Source organism: Mobula hypostoma, chromosome 15 (genome assembly GCF_963921235.1).
Source record: "Mobula hypostoma chromosome 15, sMobHyp1.1, whole genome shotgun sequence".
Taxonomy (NCBI): Eukaryota; Metazoa; Chordata; class Chondrichthyes; order Myliobatiformes; family Myliobatidae; genus Mobula; species Mobula hypostoma.
Genome location: NC_086111.1, coordinates 59,088,111 through 59,106,635, shown reverse-complemented (window position 1 = coordinate 59,106,635; position 18,525 = coordinate 59,088,111). Strand labels below are relative to the sequence as shown.

General features: G+C 42.3%; 1 protein-coding gene across 5 annotated transcripts in view; it reads right to left on the bottom strand.

Moving 5' to 3' along the window:
* Window positions 1-18,525, bottom strand: part of iqsec1b (IQ motif and Sec7 domain ArfGEF 1b) — a 518,432-nt gene that overhangs the window by 51,921 nt on the left and 447,986 nt on the right. The window lies entirely within an intron of this gene.

The following is an 18,525-nucleotide window of genomic DNA, read 5'->3' as shown; positions in this document are numbered from 1 at the left end:
CAGCGTGGAATAGGCCCTTCTGGCCTTTCAACCACATCCCCCGATTTAATCCTAGCTTAATCATGGGACAATTTACAATGCCCAATTAACCTACCAGCCAGTACATTTTTAGACTGTAGGAGGAAACCAGAGCCACTGGAGGAAATCCATGCGGTCATGGGGAGAACACACAAACTCCTTTAAGGCAGTGGCAGGAATTGAACCTGGGTTGCAAGTACTGTAAAGCATTGTGCTAACTACTACGCTACCACGCCACCCCAAAGGGCTCAAAGGCATATACTCATCCACAGTCTTGAGGAAGTTTGTTACAGCTGTGGCATATTCATTCAGATTCAATGATGAATCCCTGAACATTGTTCAGTCCACTGTCTCAAAGCAGTCCTGTAAACATTCCTCTGCCTCCCTTGGCCATACCTTCTTGATCCTCACCAGTGGTGCTGTGGTCTTTCATCTGCCCATACTCTGGGAGTAGAAGTTCAGGCAGGTGATCGAATTTTCCAAAATGTGAACACGGATTGCACGGTAAGCATTCTTGATGGTGATTTAACAGTGATCAGGTGATACAGTATGTTGGTGGGTAGTTGTTCTAAGACTTCTTCAAGCTGGATTGGTTGAAATCTCCTGCAAATAATAGGGAAGGCATCAGGGTGTGCTGTCTGGTGACTGCTGATCATGGTGCTCAGCTCTTCCAGTGCCTGCCTGATGTTGGCCCGAGGTGGTATGTACACTGCTACCAGGATGATGGCGAAAAACTCCCTTGGCAAATAAATGGATGACATTTGACTGCTCGACGTTCTAGGTTGGGTGATCAGGACTGAGACAGAACTGCCACGTCTGTGCACCATGATGAGTTAATCACAAAGCTTACTCCATCTCCAGTTGTTCTGTCTTTGTGAAGAATGGTGAAGCCATCATGCTGCAGCATTGTGTCCACAATGGCAAATGTTAGCAATGTTTTTATGAAGCTGAGAATACAGCAGTCCCTGATGTCCCTCTGGTACTGCAATCTGGTACTGCTCTGTGGTCTTCAGTTTTATTTTCCAGAGGCTACATTTTCCAGCAAGAACGTCGGGAGTGGGGTTCTGAAGCCTCTGTATTTCAATCGTACTTGTAGACCGGTGTGCCTTCCCCATTTCCATTTTCTTAAAGAGGAATAGCACACATGACCAAGTCTGCCATCTGGATCTGCTGATTTTGAGTACCGACAGATTTTTTAAACATCTTAAAATGATGTTCTGACATGTCTATCCACGGCCTCCTCTACTGTAAAGATGAAGCCACACTCAGGTTGGAGGAACAACACCTTATATTCCGTCTGGGTAGCCTCCAACCTGATGGCATGAACATTGACTTCTCTAACTTCCGCTAGGCCCCACCTCCCCCTCGTACCCCAGCTGTTACTCATTTTTATGCACACATTCTTTCTCTCACTCTCCTTTTTCTCCCTCTGTCCCTCTGAATATACCTCTTGCCCATCCTCTGGGTCACCCCCCCCCGTCTTTCTTCCCGGACCTCCTGTCCCATGATCCTCTCGTATCCCCTTTTGCCTATCACCTGTCCAGCTCTCGGCTCTATCCCTCCCCCTCCTGTCTTCTCCTATCATTTTGCATCTCCCCCTCCCCCTCCAGCTTTCAAATCCCTTACTCACTCTTCCTTCAGTTAGTCCTGACGAAGGGTCTCGGCCTGAAACGTCGACTGCGCCTCTTCCTATAGATGCTGCTTGGCCTGCTGCGTTCACCAGCAACTTTGATGTATGTTGCTTAAAATGATGTTGTTGAAGTAATCCAGAAAAGTAAATCTTTCATGGAAAGTTAAAGCAGAATCAATCCACAAAAGGAATTGATCCCAACAAAAATGGCATATAAACCTGATGTTAAGGATAATTTTTGAAAATATGCCCATCATAGCGCATAAAAATAAACCTGGTATTACACATTTAAAGAAGAAATGCACAGCTTGAACTTTGAAGATGATTATTGTTTTGGGCTATAACATTGTGAATCTTGAAAACTTAAACTAGTAAATCCAAATTATTAACTGATGTATGGTAAGTAAAATTAAAAGGATAGAAAAACAAAGGAGTTGAGGGATATTGAACCTTATTCAATCTTTGCATAATTAAATTCCAAAGAAATGAGACTCAGCACTTAGAAAATATAACTTTTAAGTTTCATAGAGGGTTGCTGACAATAATTATTAATTATCATGGGGTTAATAGCTTCAGAGGGATATAGGAGAAACATAGGCAAATGGGATTAACTTAGATGCGTATGGATAAATTGGATAAATTGGACCAAAGGGCCTGACTCTAAAATTTCATTACATTTGATTAGATCACCCCCAGCTATAATGGCATATTTATTGTGAAAGTAATGTAACTTCACATCCATCCATGTATTTCAATGCTAGATTTATCATTACGAAGCTGTAATAACACAATCTACAAATGGGGCAGATCAGACTGCAGCTTCCGATTTCTGCATTTAACTATGAATGACCATACTTGAGAAGTTGCTCACCAATGTAATCCATAATCACAGGAAGCACCGTTAGCTTCACTATTACTGTCTGTGCAAAATCCAGGCAAATCTAAAGCCTGAGCTGAAAAGATATTGTAAGATTTATACTAAAGCCATCAATCAACACCTTGCTTTTAGATACCAGAACCAACCAACAAGTATTACTCGATAATAAGCTCAGGCTGAAAGCCTGGGTAATCTGAGAAATATCCCTCTTATATCATATGCATGCAGCATAGGCTGCTATTCTCAACTCCCTTTTCAACTGAAATCATCAAATTCATTCAAAAGTGAAAATTGAACCTTGGATACTCATGATTTCTTAAGCCCACAAGCTATAACAGTACATTAATGAAATATTAGTAGAAGTTGGTTTCACCAGAATTACGATGTACGCCTCATTGCATTGATCAGCAAGGAGAAGACAGGAATTGTTAAATGAACAGATTTCAGAGATATTTGATAAAAAGCAACATCAACATTTCCTTTAAAATATGAAGACAGATCATAATCACCCACACTGGATTTACAGAGGAAATTTTCCACAAAGGCAACTATATTTATCTTTAAAAGGCAACTATATTTATCTTTAAAAGCTGGAGCGCAGGGATAAAAAAAAACTGTAAAAAACAAATTACATTCTTGATTTTAATTATCAGTACAATGAATACAAAATGAATTTAATTTAAATAGGACATTGGCCAGGTCATAGCTGGAGAATTATTGCAGTTCTGATAGCTGCAAGGACAATTGACGCAAGTACTTCAGCAAAAAATGGTAAAGGTTATAGTAATGAAGAAAAAACATATCACCAACTGTCCACTTGCACCAAACTCCTGTCCCGACTACAAAGGTGAAGGGAAATTTACAGAAGTTGAAATTCTGAGTGGTCTTGAGAAAATAGTAAAATAAAAATCTACGAGTTCATCATTTGTGAAAACAAAGTGAGAATTATGAAAAAGTATCTAATCCCAACTCCCATATCTGCACTACGATGGAGTAACAACAAGGAATCCTTCCATACTTCCACTTCCAACTTTGTAGGTTCTGTAGTAGCTAATGAGGCCATGGTAGGAACCATAGGTTTGTTCACAGGTACAGGTCAGGAATTTGGGCAATTTGTGAGGATGCCTGTTGTTTACACAGGGTCTCTGTGTTCTCCCTGTAGACTAGGACTTGACAGTTTGCTTTTGTGAGGTACTGTCATAGAAGAGGCAGCTTTGTGGAGTACTTGTGTCATGGGCCACTGTGAGCTAGAGAGTCATAAGGCACTCACTAATTCTGCAGAGCAAATCCCTGAGATTCCAGTCTAGCTTATTCCTGATAATAAAGATCACTCCAAGAATACAAGAGATCCCTTAGATGCTGAAAATCCAGAGCAACACACAAAATGCTGGAGGAACTCAGCAGGTCAGGCAGCATCTAGGGAGGGGAATAAACAGTTAACGTTTTTGGTCATGATCCTTCATTAGGTCTGGAAAGGAAGGGGGGAGAGTAAAAACCGGCAAGTGATAGGTGAAGCCAGGTGAGGGGAAAAGTGTGTGGATGGGGAGATGAAGTGGGAAGCACGAAGGTGATAGGTGGGAAAGGCAAAGGGCTGAAGAAGGAATCTGGTTGGCATGGAGCGGGGAACCATAGGAGGAACAGAAGGAGCAGGAGCATCAGAGTGAGGTGATGGGCAGGTAAGCAAAAGTGTAAGAGGAGAGCTAGAATGGGAAATGGAAAAAAGAAAAGAGGGAAAGAGAAAAGACTCCTTCCTTTCCAGTTTGTCAAAAGTGGTGTATTCACTACATTATTCTTTAAAATGTCCATCTCCCGCTTGTTGTGCCTCATTCATTGTGATGAAGTTGATGCCAAAGTATCTGAGTTCCTGAGATATGACAGCACATGCTGTTCAGATCTGTTGTTATATTTGTTCATGAGGTTCTTGACATTCTAGTTCCTGAACCTCATTGTGAAATGGAAGATGTACTGGAAATAGACTTTTTTTTAAACATGGGGTAGCTAGTTACTATCCCATGAGCAAGGACTTGATTCAGTGATGAGGAGGCCCAAACACTACCAAAAACCAGGCTCTACCGCATGGGTATAGATGTGCACAGGTACATGGGCATATGGGGTAAAAACTCCATATAGTGCCTGAGTACAGATGTGTGTGCATGTTAACAGCAAGCAAGCATGCCTATGGTGGAATGCTCATACAAGAAACCACAAGATGACAGGCTTGTAATAAGATAAATGGACATGTCACACAGGGTAACATGTTGATCCAGCAAAATAACATAGAATGCAGGCTGTTGATGATTTCCCTCTATCTCAGTGGTGGCATTCACAAAATTTCTTCCTAATATACAACAAATAAAAATCAACTTCTGTTGGGTTATTTTTGTGCTCAAGATAACATGAAAAATTGCCCAGGTATGTCCTGTTCACAAATTGCAGGACAAATCCAAATCAACCATTTACTGCCCTGTTAGTGTAATCTTGATCATCACAGCAATGGAAGGGATAATTGATGGTGCTTTCAAGTGGCACTTACTTTGCAATAAACTGCTCACAGAAGCTCACTTTGGTTCCACCAAAGTCATTCAGCTCCTGATTTGATTACAGCCTTAGTCCAAACATGGACTAAAGAGCTGAACTCCAGAGATAAAGTGAGAGTAACTGCCCTTGGCTTCATGACAGCATTTCAATAACTAACATTAAGAAGCTTTGGCTAAACTGGAATCAATAGGGATCAGTGGGAAAACCTGATACCCAACAAAGGAAGATGGTTGTGGTGGTTGCAGGTTAATCATCTTGGACACTAGACATTCCTCATTGCCTTGTATGTCTAATAGAAGTATCACCTGATAAATTCTCAGGTCAACATATAGCAGTTAATACACATACTTCAGTTCCATGTAGTTTTGGAGTTCCTAATAAATTTTTCATCTCCTAAAATAAAAGTCATTAAAATTTCATAGTGTCAAAATATTTATAGATCTATAAGTAAATAAAAATAGACGTTGCATTGTAATATAAAAATGGTGGGTACAAAGCAAACCAGACACTCACAGACTGTATACAACAGGAATTCTGCAGATGCTGGAAATTCATGCAACACACATAAGAGTTGCTGGTGAACGCAGCAGGCCAGGCAGCATCTCTAGGAAGAGGTGCAGTTGACATTTCAGGCCGAGACCCTTCGTCAGGCCTAACTGAAGGAAGAGTGAGTAAGGGATTTGAAAGTTGGAGGGGGAGGGGGAGATCCAAAATGATAGGAGAAGACAGGAGGGGGAGGGATGGAGCCAAGAGCTGGACAGGTGATTGGCAAAAGGGATATGAGAGGATCATGGGACAGGAGATCCGGGAAGAAAGACAAGGGGGGGGGAGACCCAGGGGATGGGCAAGGGGTATATTCGAGGGACAGAGGGAGAAAAAGGAGAGTGAGAGAAAGAATGTGTGTATAAAAATAAGAAACTGATGGGGTACGAGGGGGAGGTGGGGCATTAGCGAAGTTAGAGAAGTCGATGTTCATGCCATCAGGCTGGAGGCTACCCAGATGGAATATAAGGTGGTGTTCCTCCAACCTGAGTGCGGCTTCATCTTTACAGTAGAGGAGGCCGTGGATAGACATGTCAGAATGGGAATGGGATGTGGAATTAAAATGTGTGGCCACGGGGAGATCCTGCTTTCTCTGGCGGACAGAGCGTAGGTGTTCAGCAAAGCGGTCTCCCAGTCTGCGTCGGATCTCGCCAATATATAAAAGGCCACATCGGGAGCACCGGACGCAGTATATCACCCCAGCCGACTCACAGGTGAAGTGTTGCCTCACCGGGAAGGACTGTTTGGGGCCCTGAATGGTGGTAAGGGAGGAAGTGTAAGGGCATGTGTAGCACTTGTTCCACTTACACGGATACATGCCAGGAGGGAGATCAGTGGGGAGGGATGGGGGGGACAAATGGACAAGGGAGTTGCATAGGGAGCAATCCCTGCGGAATGCGGTGGGGGGGGGAGGGAAAGATGTGCTTAGTGGTGGGATCCCGTTGGAGGTGGCGGAAGTTACGGAGAATAATATGTTGGACCCGGAGGCTGGTGGAGTGGTAGGTGAGGACCAGGGGAACCCTATTCCTAGTGGGGTGGCGGGAGGATGGAGTGAGAGCAGATGTACGTGAAATGGGGGAGATGCGTTTAAGAGCAGAGTTGATAGTGGAGGAAGGGAAGCCCCTTTCTTTGAAAAAGGAAGACATCTCCCTTGTCCTAGAATGAAAAGCCTCATCCTGACAGCAGATGCGGCGGAGACGGAGGAAATGCGAGAAGGGGATGGCATTTTTGCAAGAGACAAGGTGAGATGAGGAATAGTCCAGATAGCTGTGAGAGTCAGTAGGCTTATAGTAGACATCAGTGGATAAGCTGTCTCCAGAGACAGAGACAGAAAGATCTAGAAAGGGGAGGGAGATGTCAGAAATGGACCAGGTAAACTTGAGGGCAGGGTGAAAGTTGAAGGCAAAGTTAATAAAGTCAATGAGCTCTGCATGCGTGCAGGAAGCAGCGCCAATGCAGTCGTCGATGTAGCAAAGGAAAAGTGGGGGACAGATACCAGAATAGGCATGGAACATAGATTGTTCCACAAAGTCAACAAAAAGGCAGGCATAGCTAGGACCCATACGGGTGCCCATAGCTACACCTTTAGTTTGGAGGAAGTGGGAGGAGCCAAAGGAGAAATTATTGAGAGTAAGGACTAATTCCGCTAGACGGAGCAGAGTGGTGGTAGAGGGGAACTGATTAGGTCTGGAATCCAAAAAAAAGCGTAGAGCTTTGAGACCTTCCTGATGGGGACTGGACATCCATGGTGAAAATAAAGCGGTGGGGGCCAGGGAACTTAAAATCATCCTGAAACGTCGACTGCACCTTTTCCTAGAGATGCTGCCTGGCCTGCTGCGTTCACCAGCAACTTTTATGTGTGTTACTCAGACTGTATGTTTAATTGCTTGTGCATTTAAATGAAGGAATGAAGAGATGTCTTTAAATGTCAATTAGCAAGTTACTGGGAGAAAAGTAAATACAATGATATATGGTACATAGTTGCTTAACAGTCCTGTACCAGTACATGCTATTTTTTGACATTTAAAGGAGCCTCAATTTTACAATACACAATTCCTAATACAAACTATTCTTACTTTATGCTTTCATAACTAAACTAAGTGTTGCCTCACAGATCTAACCATAATTTGTGTAAAAGACATTAATTGCATGTTATCCTGATAAAAGGATTTGTTCTTCATGCCTTATACAATTAAATCTATTTCTTATTTAGTCCCACATGGATTGCAAACGGAACACTTCACTCTGTAGGAAAATGCACATACCAAATAAGGAGCTTAGGAGGATGGCGCCTAACAGCCACTCCTTTGCTTGCATCATTGGAAACAGCTCTATTTCTATCTTTGATATCTCTTTTTTTCCCTTTCAAGGTTCTTTTGAAGACCCTGACCTGGAGTTATTTGCTGACCTCGTTTCTTTGCGGAAATGGGACCCACTCTCAGGGCCTCACAACCAGCTGTTTTTCGATATGCCTAAGGATGCGCCCTTGAAGACTAGCGGGCCTTCAGGGTGCCAGGTTTTCGTGGCTCTGGAGATGGGCTGATTCGAGGCCGGTGCTGCCACCTGAAGAGTCGTGGGAGTACACAGAAGATCGAAAGCAATGAGCTGGATGCTGGCTGTGTGCCCAGAGATCCGAGTTCTTTGGGCACAGAACTCGGAAAAAGTGATGCTACAGACTATTAACACCATGGATCAGCAAGTTGTTTTATTATGTCTCCCCTCTCACTGTGAAATGGGGACACCTTTTTTTTCCTTATTAGGGAGAGAGCCTGTGTTATGTTGAACACTGGCTGAATGAATAGTCTTTGGGGGACTGCAAGTCTGTGTCTTTACTGATGCTTTGCTGCATGCTTGAGTGCTCAGTGGGGGGTGCCGATGCTTTTTTGCTGGTGGTAGGGGGGCTGTGCTTTGCTGCTGCTTATGCGTGGGAGGGGGAGTTGGAGGGGCTTTGGGGTTCTAACATTTAACTGTCATTCATTCTTTGGGGTACTCCTCTGTTTTCATGGATGTTTGCGAAGAACAAGAATTTCAGGATGTATATTGTACACATTTCCCTGACATTAAATGTACCTATTGAAAACTATTGAGAGGGAACTTTCAAATAGAAAATATAAAAGTTAATCACCTATATATATCTTCACGAGGAAATTAAAGAGCAAATTTCCAGTATAAAAATTCACAACATGAATGATAAACACAAGAGATTATGCAGATGCTGGAAATACAGAGTAACAAATACAAAATGCTGAAGGAACTCAGTAGGTCAGACAGCATCCAAGGAAATGAATAAATAGTCGATGTTTTCGGCTGTGACCCTTTATCAGGACTCCAGGATAAACATAGACAGTTTATTCACTTTCATAGGTACTCCCTCACAGTGTGAATAATTCTATTTGGATGTTAACCAATGTATCTCGAAAGAATTAAAAAGCCTAGCATTTTTTTTACAAACCTATTCTTCCAGCACAGTGCCTTAAGGGGTATAATGCCTCAATTAAACAGTTTGGGTTTTCCAATAGATAGAAAATAATTTCATTGAGTGTATTATAATGAGCTTCATTTGATTCACAGGGGAATGGAGTAATCTAAATATTCAAAATATTCTCCTCTGCAGGACTATTAGGAAGGAAGATTATGATTTTCTAACAGCCCACACAAAATACTGGTGGAATGCAGCAGGCCAGGCAGCATCTATAGGAAGAAGTACAGTCGACGTTTCGGGTCGAGACCCTTCGTCAGGACTAATGGAAAAAAGAGATAGTAAGAGATTTGAAACTAGGAGGGGAAGGGGGAGACCCGAAATGATAGGAGAAGACAGGAGGGGGAGGGATGAAGCCAAGAGCTGGGAAGTTGATTGGCAAAAGGGATACAAGGCTGGAGAAGGGGGAGTATCATGGAACGGAAGGCCTTGGAAGAAAGAAAGGGGGAGGGGAGCACCAGAGGACGATGGAGGACAGGCAAGGAGTTAATGTGAGAGGGAAAGAGAGAAAAAAAATGTTAATTGCCCTCCTCCCCATCCCTATTTATTTATTTTCTCTCTCTCTTTCCCTCTCACATTAATTACTTGCCTGTTCTCCATCTTCCTCTGGTGCTCCCCTCCCCCTTCCTATCTTCCAAAGACTTCCGTCCCATGATACGCCCCCTTCTCCAGCCTTGTATCCCTTTTGCCAATCAACTTCCCAGCTCTTGGCTTCATCCCTCCCCCTCCTGTCCTCTCCTATCATTTCGGGTCTCCCCCTCCCCCCTCTCAAATCTCTTACTATCTCTTTTTTCTGTTAGTCCTGACGAAGGGTCTCGACCCAAAATGTTGACTGTACTTCTTATAGATGCTGCTTGGCCTGCTGCGTTTCACCAGCATTTTGTGTGTGTTGCTCGAATTTCCAGCATCTGCAGATTTTCTCGTGTTTGGATTTTCTAACAGCTTTGCTTTCCCAAAGCAAGTTACAGACTATGAAGTACTTCTTAAGTATAATTAGTGCGATAATTCAGGAAAAGCAGCAAGCACGTTAAGCACTGCACGCTCTGTAAAATTAAAATATAATGGTGACTAAACTTGTTTTTAGTTCAGTTGTGCTGACAGATATCAGCAAGAATAGTGGCCAGCTACCCAGCTCACCATCTAAACAGTGTCACAGGATCTTTCATGTGCACCCATGAGTGTAGAGGCTGCCTTGGTTTAATGCATCATCTGTAATGTTTGTGAATATCTTTCACGTTCAAAAACATTTTAAAAAGAAACTATTACTAAGCAAAAGTCATATTGCAATTTTAAATAGTTTAGCAAAATTAACACACTTGAAAATAAATCTAAACATATTCCCGGTCCGAGTAGAAGAACAGGAGGGGCTTAAACAATTTCCATTCAAAATAACCCTTGAGAAGTTTACTTACCTTGGAAATGTAATAACCAAAAAGTATAGTTGTCTATTTGAAGCAAATTTTATCCCTCTAATTGAAAAGATTAAAAAGAAAATAGAACTTTGGAAGACACTCCCAATTTCTTTAGTGGGTAGAGTAAATACAGTCAAGATGATCTTTCTTCCCCAGCTGCTCTATCTATTTCAGAATCTGCCCCTCTATCTTACCAAAACCTTTTTTTAAAGGATTAGATTCCATAATTCTACCTTTTATATGGAATTATGAAGCCCATCGAATTAGGAAAGAACATCTCTGCAAGAATAAGACTAGTCAGGGGCTGGCACTACCCAACTTTATTTTTTATTACTGGGCTGCTAACATTAGACATATAGCATACTGGATAGATGATACAGTTGTACTTCTCGGATGGTTGGAGATGGAGCGTGAGGATTGTCTACCATATTCCATAGGGGCAGTCATTATGTCCCCTATTCGGTTAAATAGAGCCTGTTACAGAGGCAATCCCATTATCCATAGCACCATTCAGATGTGGAGACAAATGGGCAAGCATTTGAAACTCAGAACATTATTTTTTCTTCTACCTATATCAGCGAACCCTTCTTTTATCCCCTCATGTATAGATGGGGCCTTTGATGCAGGGCGAGAATTAGGGATACGCAGGATTGGAGAGTTATACATACAAGGGACTTTTGTGTTATTTCGGCAGCTCCAGGACAAATTCGCATTGCAAAAGAGTAATTTTTTCAGGTATCTCCAGCTAAGACACTATATAAGATCACATCTTTCTGGTTTGAGACAGCAGAACCTGGTAAATTAGATAATCATTTAAGATCATGTTTAGGGGCAGAACACATCATTGCCTTTCTGTATGATGCCATACAAAACAGGTGTCATACAACAATGGATAATATTAAAAAAGAGTGGGAAAAGGAGTTGGGTATAGAGATAGAGGAGGTTATATGGAATGAGGCTTTGGAGTATGTTAACTCCTGTCCCATCAATGCCAGGCATTATTTAATACAATTTAAAATCCTACATAGACTATCATTACTCAAAAGTAAGGAATCATAAAATATTCTCAGAGGAGTTCCCAATGTGTGAGAAATGCAAGTCCTCAGAGGCAAATTTGTTACATAGTTATGCTTTATGTCCCAAGATACAAGAGTATTGGAAGCAAATACTTGAGGTCTTATCGAAGGTATTAAAGGTTCAGATAATACCAGGCCCCATTTTATTAATTTTTGGAACTTCTGCGAGGTCAAATAAATTCCAGGCTACCCATCAACAACTCCTGACCTGTGGCATACTTAATGGAAAGAAACTTATACGGATGTTCTGGAAAAAGGAGGAAACTTCATCACTCAGACAATGGCAGGCTGCATTAATGGATACTCTGCATCTAGAGAGGATAAGATACATTATCAAGAACAGACTCAAGGAGTTTGAAAAAATCTGGCAACCATTACTGTTGTATTTAGAAGAGATTGACAGCTGAACTAAGTGTGGGGGGCAGTAGGACCCAAACAGCACATACGGGAGGGGAGGGCTGGAAAGGGGAAAGGAGACGGGCTGGTAGGGTTTCCTTTGCTTTTTGCTTGTTTACTATACATACATTCATTTGACTTTCATTATGTTGTTATAAGAAAGAAAAGAAAAAAGAAGCATTGTACTTAGGACATTGTCTGTTGTGGTTAAGCTGATGTTGCTTCACAATAGTTTTCTGATGACTCTGCCATAGTTGGATGCATCAGCAAGGGAGATGAGGCTGAGTACAGGGCTACTTTGTCACATGGTGTGAGCAGAATTATCTGCAGCTTAATGTGAAAAAGACTAAGAAGCTGGTGGTAGACCTGAGGAGGGCTAAGGCACTGGTGACCCCTGTTTCCAGCCAGGGGGTCAGTGTGGACATGGTGGAGGATTACAAATACCTGGGGATACGTATTGACAATAAACTGGACTGGTCAAAGAACACTGAGGCTGTCTACAAGAAGGGTCAGAGCCGTCTCTATTTCCTGAGGAGACTGAGGTCCTTTAACATCTGCCGGATGATGCTGAGGATGTTCTATGAGTCTGTGGTGGCCAGTGCTATCATGTTTGCTGTTGTGTGCTGGGGCAGCAGGCTGAGGGTAGCAGACACCAACAGAATCAACAAACTCATTCGTAAGGCCAGTGATGTTGTGGGGATGGAACTGGACTCTCTCACGGTGGTGTCTGAAAAGAGGATATTGTCCAAGTTGCATGCCATCTTGGATAATTTCTCCCATCCACTACATAATGGACTGGTTGGGCACAGGAGTACATTCAGGCAGAGACTCATTCCACCGAGATGCAACACAAGAGCGTCATAGGAAGTCATTCCTGCCTGTGGCCATCAAACTTTACAACTCCTCCCTTGGAGAGTCAGACACCCTGAGCCAATAGGCTGGTCCTGGACTTATTTCCTGGCATAATTTACATATAACTATTTAATTATTTATGGTGCAACTGTAACGAAAACCAATTTCCCTTGGGATCAATAAAGTATGACTATGACTATAAAAACATTTGAAAACAGAAATAAATCTAAATACAGTTAAATTTAACTAAATCCAAATTAAAAAGTTGTACTCAGACTTCTGACTAATTAGTTCTTGCCCTTGAATTCGATTGGCCTGCTAGTTTATCCAGGTTACTACCGGAGAAATCAGTAGATGAGTTTTCCTCTGCTGATGGACCATAGATGTTCTGGGTCTAGCAATTAGCTGACTGAGAGCCAAAACTTCTGCTGTGCTTTAAGACCAGACATTCTGATTTGCTAACTAGGTAAAAGGCCATTAGTTCTGAAAACTGCTGGCTTTTAAGCAGTAGATCCACCTAAAAGGAAATGTGTAACTTTTAATTCTCAATCAAGAATAATTATAAGAATATTTACAGCTGTCTATAGCCTAGGGATCTGCAATTCTTAAAAATACGACACATTCCACACCCAACGGCAGAACAAGTAGTACTGGGCCCCTGAGCAAATAGATACAGGAGGCTCTTCCACATCCCATTGTGTACAGGAACACAAGTGTCCCTCCATATAACTAAAGATTCTTGGAGCTGCATAGCCCCAATGGGCCTAAATGTTTCCAATAGCTATGGACATAGCATGAAATAATATAAGGAAATGAGAAGGAATCAAAACTTAGTACAGGATTCACATTAAAAACACAGGAGGATTTTAGTGGATCAGGCAGCATCTATACCAAAACGTCACGTTTCCAGTTTCCTCTAAAGAGGCTGTCTGACCTGCTGCGTTCCTCCAGCATTTTGTGCGTTACCTCAGGTTCCAGCATTTGCACTCTCTTGCATACTAATACAGAGTCTGTTATGTACTAGCCATCTGTGATATGTATTAATGACTTGGATTGTAATATAGAATAGAACATAGAAAACCTACAGCACAATACAGGCCCTTCGGCCCACAATGCTGTTCCGAACGTGTACTGACTTTAGAAATTACTTCGGGTTACCCATAGCCCTCTATTTTTCTAAGCTCCGTGTACCTATCCAGGAGCCTCTTAAAAGATCCTATCGTATCCGTGTCCACCACCATCTCCGGCAGCCCATTCCACACACTCACCACTCTCTGTGTAAAGAAACTTACCCTGACATCTCTTCTGTACCTACTTCCAAGCACCTTAAAACTGTGTCCTCTCATGTTAGCCATTTCAGCCCTGGGAAACAGCATCTCACTATTCACACAATCAATGCCTCTCATCATCTTATACGCCTCTATCAGGTTACCTCTCATCCTACGTCGCTCCAAGGAGAAAAGGTCAAGTTCACTCAACGTATTCTCATAAGGCATGCTCCCCAATCCAGGCAACATCCTTGTAAATCTCCTCTGCACCCTTTCTATAGTTTCCACATCCTTCCTGTAGTGAGGTGACCAGAACTGAGCACAGTATTCCAAGTGGGGTCTGACCAGGCTCCTATATAGCTGTAACATTACCTCTCAGCTCTTGAACTCAATCCCACGGTTGATGAAGGCCAATACACCATATGCCGTCTTAATCACACAGTCAACCTGCGCAGAAGTTTGAGTGTCCTATGGACTTGGACCCCAAGATCCTTCTGATCCTCCACACTGCCAAGGTCTTACCATTAATACTATATTCTGCCATCATATTTGACCTACCAAAATGAACCACCTCACACTTATCTGGGTTGAATTCCATCTGCCACTTCTCAACACAGTTTTGCATCCTATCGATGTCCCGCTGTAATCTCTGACAGCCCTCCACACTATCACAACACCCCCAACCTTTGTGTCATCAGCAAATTTACTAACCTATCCCTCCACTTACTCATCCAGGTCATTTATGAAAATCATGAAGAGAAGGGGTCCCAGAACAGATCCCTGAGGCACCCCACTGGTCACCAACCTCCATGCAGAATATGACCAATCTACAACCACTCTTTGCCTTCTGTGTGCAAGCCAGTTCTGGATCCATAAAGCAATGTCCCCTTAGATCCCATGCCTCCTTACTTTCTCAATAAGCCTTGCATGGGGTACCTTATCAAATGCCTTGCTGAAATCCATATACACTACATCTATTGCTCTACCTTCATCAATGTGTTTAGTCACATCCTCAATAAATTCAATCAGGCTCGTAAGGCACGGCCTGCCTCTGACAAAACCATGCCGACTATTCCTAATCATATTATGCCTCTAATGTTCATAAATCTTGTCTCTCAGGATCTTCTCCATCAGCTTACCAACCACTGAAGTAAGACTCACTGGCTTATAATTTCCTGGGCTATCTCTACTCCCCTTCTTGAATAAGGGAACAATATCTGCAACTGTCCAATCCTCCAGAACCTCTCCCGTCCCCATTGATGATGCAAAGATCATTGCCAGAGCTCAGCAATCTCCTCCCTCACCTCCCACAGTAGCCTGGGGTACATCTTGTCTGGTGCCGGTGACTTATCCAACTTGATGTTTTCCAAAAGCTCTAGCACATCCTCTTTCTTAATGTCTATATGCTCAAGCTTATCAGTCCACTGTAAGTCATCCCTATAATTGCCAGGGTTCTTTTCCATTGTGAATACTGCAGTAAAGTATTCATTAAGTACCTCTGTACCCCTTCTGGTTCCATACACACTTTTCCACTGTCACACTTGATTGGTCCTATTCTCTCACGTCTTATCCTCTTCACATAATGTGAATGCCTTGGGGCATTCCTTAATCCTGTTTACCAAGGCCTTCTCATGGCCCCTTCTGGCTCTCCTAATTTCATTCTTAAGCTCTTTGCTGCTAGCCCTATAATTTCCTAGATCTCTATCATTACCCAGTTTTTTGAAACTTTCGTAAGCTTTTCTTTTCTTCTTGACTCGATTTTCAACTGCCTTTGTACACCATGGTTCCTGTACCCTACCATCCTTTCCCTGTCTCATTGGAATGTACCTGTGCAGAACACTATGCAAATATCCCCTGAATATTTGCCACATTTCTTCCATACATTTCTGAGAACATCTGTTCCCAAATTATGCTTCCAAGTACCTGCCTGATAGTTTCACATTTCCCCTTACTCCAATTAAATGCTTTCCTAACTCTGTTCCTATCCCTCTCCAATGCTATGGTAAAGGAGATAGAATTATGATCACTGTCTCCAAAATGCTCTCCCACTGAGAGACCGGACACCTGATCAGGTTCATTTCCCAATACCAGATCAAGTACACCCTCTCCTCTTTTCGGCTCATCTACATACTGTTGCAGGAAACCTCCCCACCCCATCTCCCTTACTCTACAGAGATGCCAATCAATATTGGGGATATTAAAATCCCCTCTCATGACAACCCTGTTATTATTGCACCATAGGCAGGTAGGGAAGTTCGCAGATGATACAAAAATTGGTGGCATTGTGGGTTGTGCAGACAATTCCAAGGACGCAGCAGATGGAGATCATTTATGGATGTGAGTGTAAAAACATCAGGTGTAGTTTATTTCAGCCAAGTGTAGGTGTTGCACTTTAGGAGAATAAATATAAGTGGACTGTACATTGTTAATGGCAGGACCCTTAACAGCAGTGATGTAGAGGGATCTTGGGGTCCAAATCCATAGCTCCACGAAGGTGGCTGCACAAGTTGATTAGGTACTAAAGGTTTATGCAATACTTTATTAGTTTGAAACATAGAGTTCAAGACTCAGTAAGTTATTTTTCAGCTTCTTAAGCCCTGGTTTGGCCACATCTAGCATTTAATTCTGGTCAGCCAATACTGGAGGGATGCAGAAGCACCCCCTCCCTGGGAAAAAGACTATGTGGTTTCAGAATGCCAATGCTTCTCATGATATTATACACTTATATTCGACCATCAGTCAATCTCCTGTGTTCTAGGAAATAAAGTCCTAGTCAAAAGAACCTCTCTTTGTAACTCAGGCCTCCAAGTCCAGGCAATACCTTAGTAAGTCTTCTCTGAAATCTTTCTAGTTTGCTAACATCTTTCCTTTAAAAGGGTAATTAAAACGGCACAGAATATTCCCTGGGCCTCATCAACGTCTTATATAACTGTGATATAACTTCACAACTCCTATACCCAATGTCCCGATCGATGAAGGCCAGCATGCCAAGTCCCTTTATCACCACACTGTGATGCTGCTTTCAGTGAATTATGCACGTGCACTCCTAGGTCCTTCCAATCCGTAACACGCCTCAGGGTCCTAACGTTCATTGTACAAGTCCTACCCTGGTTTGAGATCCCAAAATGATATACTTCACATTTACCTTGATTGAAAGACACTTGCCAAAACTCAGCCCACATACCTAGCTGGTCAATATGTGTAATTTTTCATAACTTTTACTACCTATTTAAGTATCATCTGCAAAATTATTACCCATACCTTTGACATTTTCATTTATATAAATCAGAAACAACAAATGTCCCAGCACCAACACCACTGAATCCAAACTGCTATCCCCCACTCCACCCCACCCGTATCCCATAAACCTAACCTTTCAGAGCACGTTAGACACTCCCTAGTCCTCTGCAACCTCATCTGTGGCCAGAAATTAAACAAAAATCTCTGAAGGACCTCTGCAATTTCTTCTCTATCTTACCACAAAATCCAAGAATGCACCAGGTCAGGCCCCAGGGATATATAGGTATCATACAGTGTACTGTGCTGTACTATTCTATGTTCTATCTTTAATTCACTTTAAGGCTTCCAATACCTCCTCCCTGCTTATTGGTGTATGGTGCAAGACAATACCAGTCATTTCCTCCATATCCTTAATTTTCAATATTTTCTCACTGGACCCAAAGTACTTGCTAAAAGACACTTCTGCAAGTTGCTCTACCTCATTCCCCAGCAGGAGATCTACTGTTGCATTACCTTCAATAGATTCCCTTATATATTGATCAAGGAAGCTTTCCTAGACACATTTCACAAATTCCACTCTGTCAAAGCCTTTCATGCCATGGTTGATCCAGTCAATATTAGGGAACTTAAAATCTCTCACTAATGCCACCCTATTATCTTTACAAATAGCTGCAATCTCTCTACATATCTGCTTCTCCAACTCCCACTGATAATTGGGGGGTGGGCTATAATACAATCCCATCAGAGTGAACAACATCTTCCTATTTCTAAGTTTGACCAGATGCCCTCACTGGATGATTACCCTGAGTATATTCTCAGAAGAGGTCTATTATTATGTCCTCTTTCATCAAGATGGTAACGACCCCTCTTCTCTGTACCTCTGTCATTCTTGTGGCTTATCATGGAATATTGAGCTGCCAGTCCTGCCCTTCCCTCAGCCATGATTCTGTTATGACTACTGTGTCCCTGTCCTGCTCTGAGTTCATTTGCCTTAATTGTCAAGCCTCTTGCATTGAAGTTAAAGTTTATCCACTATATCTTACATAATCAACTTTGTCTAGGATTCCCTCAAGTTCATGTCCTGAGGGCAACGTGTCAACAGGGATGTGAAATCAAAGAGTATCACAGTCCTTTGTGCATTAACCATTTCTTTTTTAAAAGAGCTCGTTGAAATTTCTGGTACCAGTTTTTATTGAA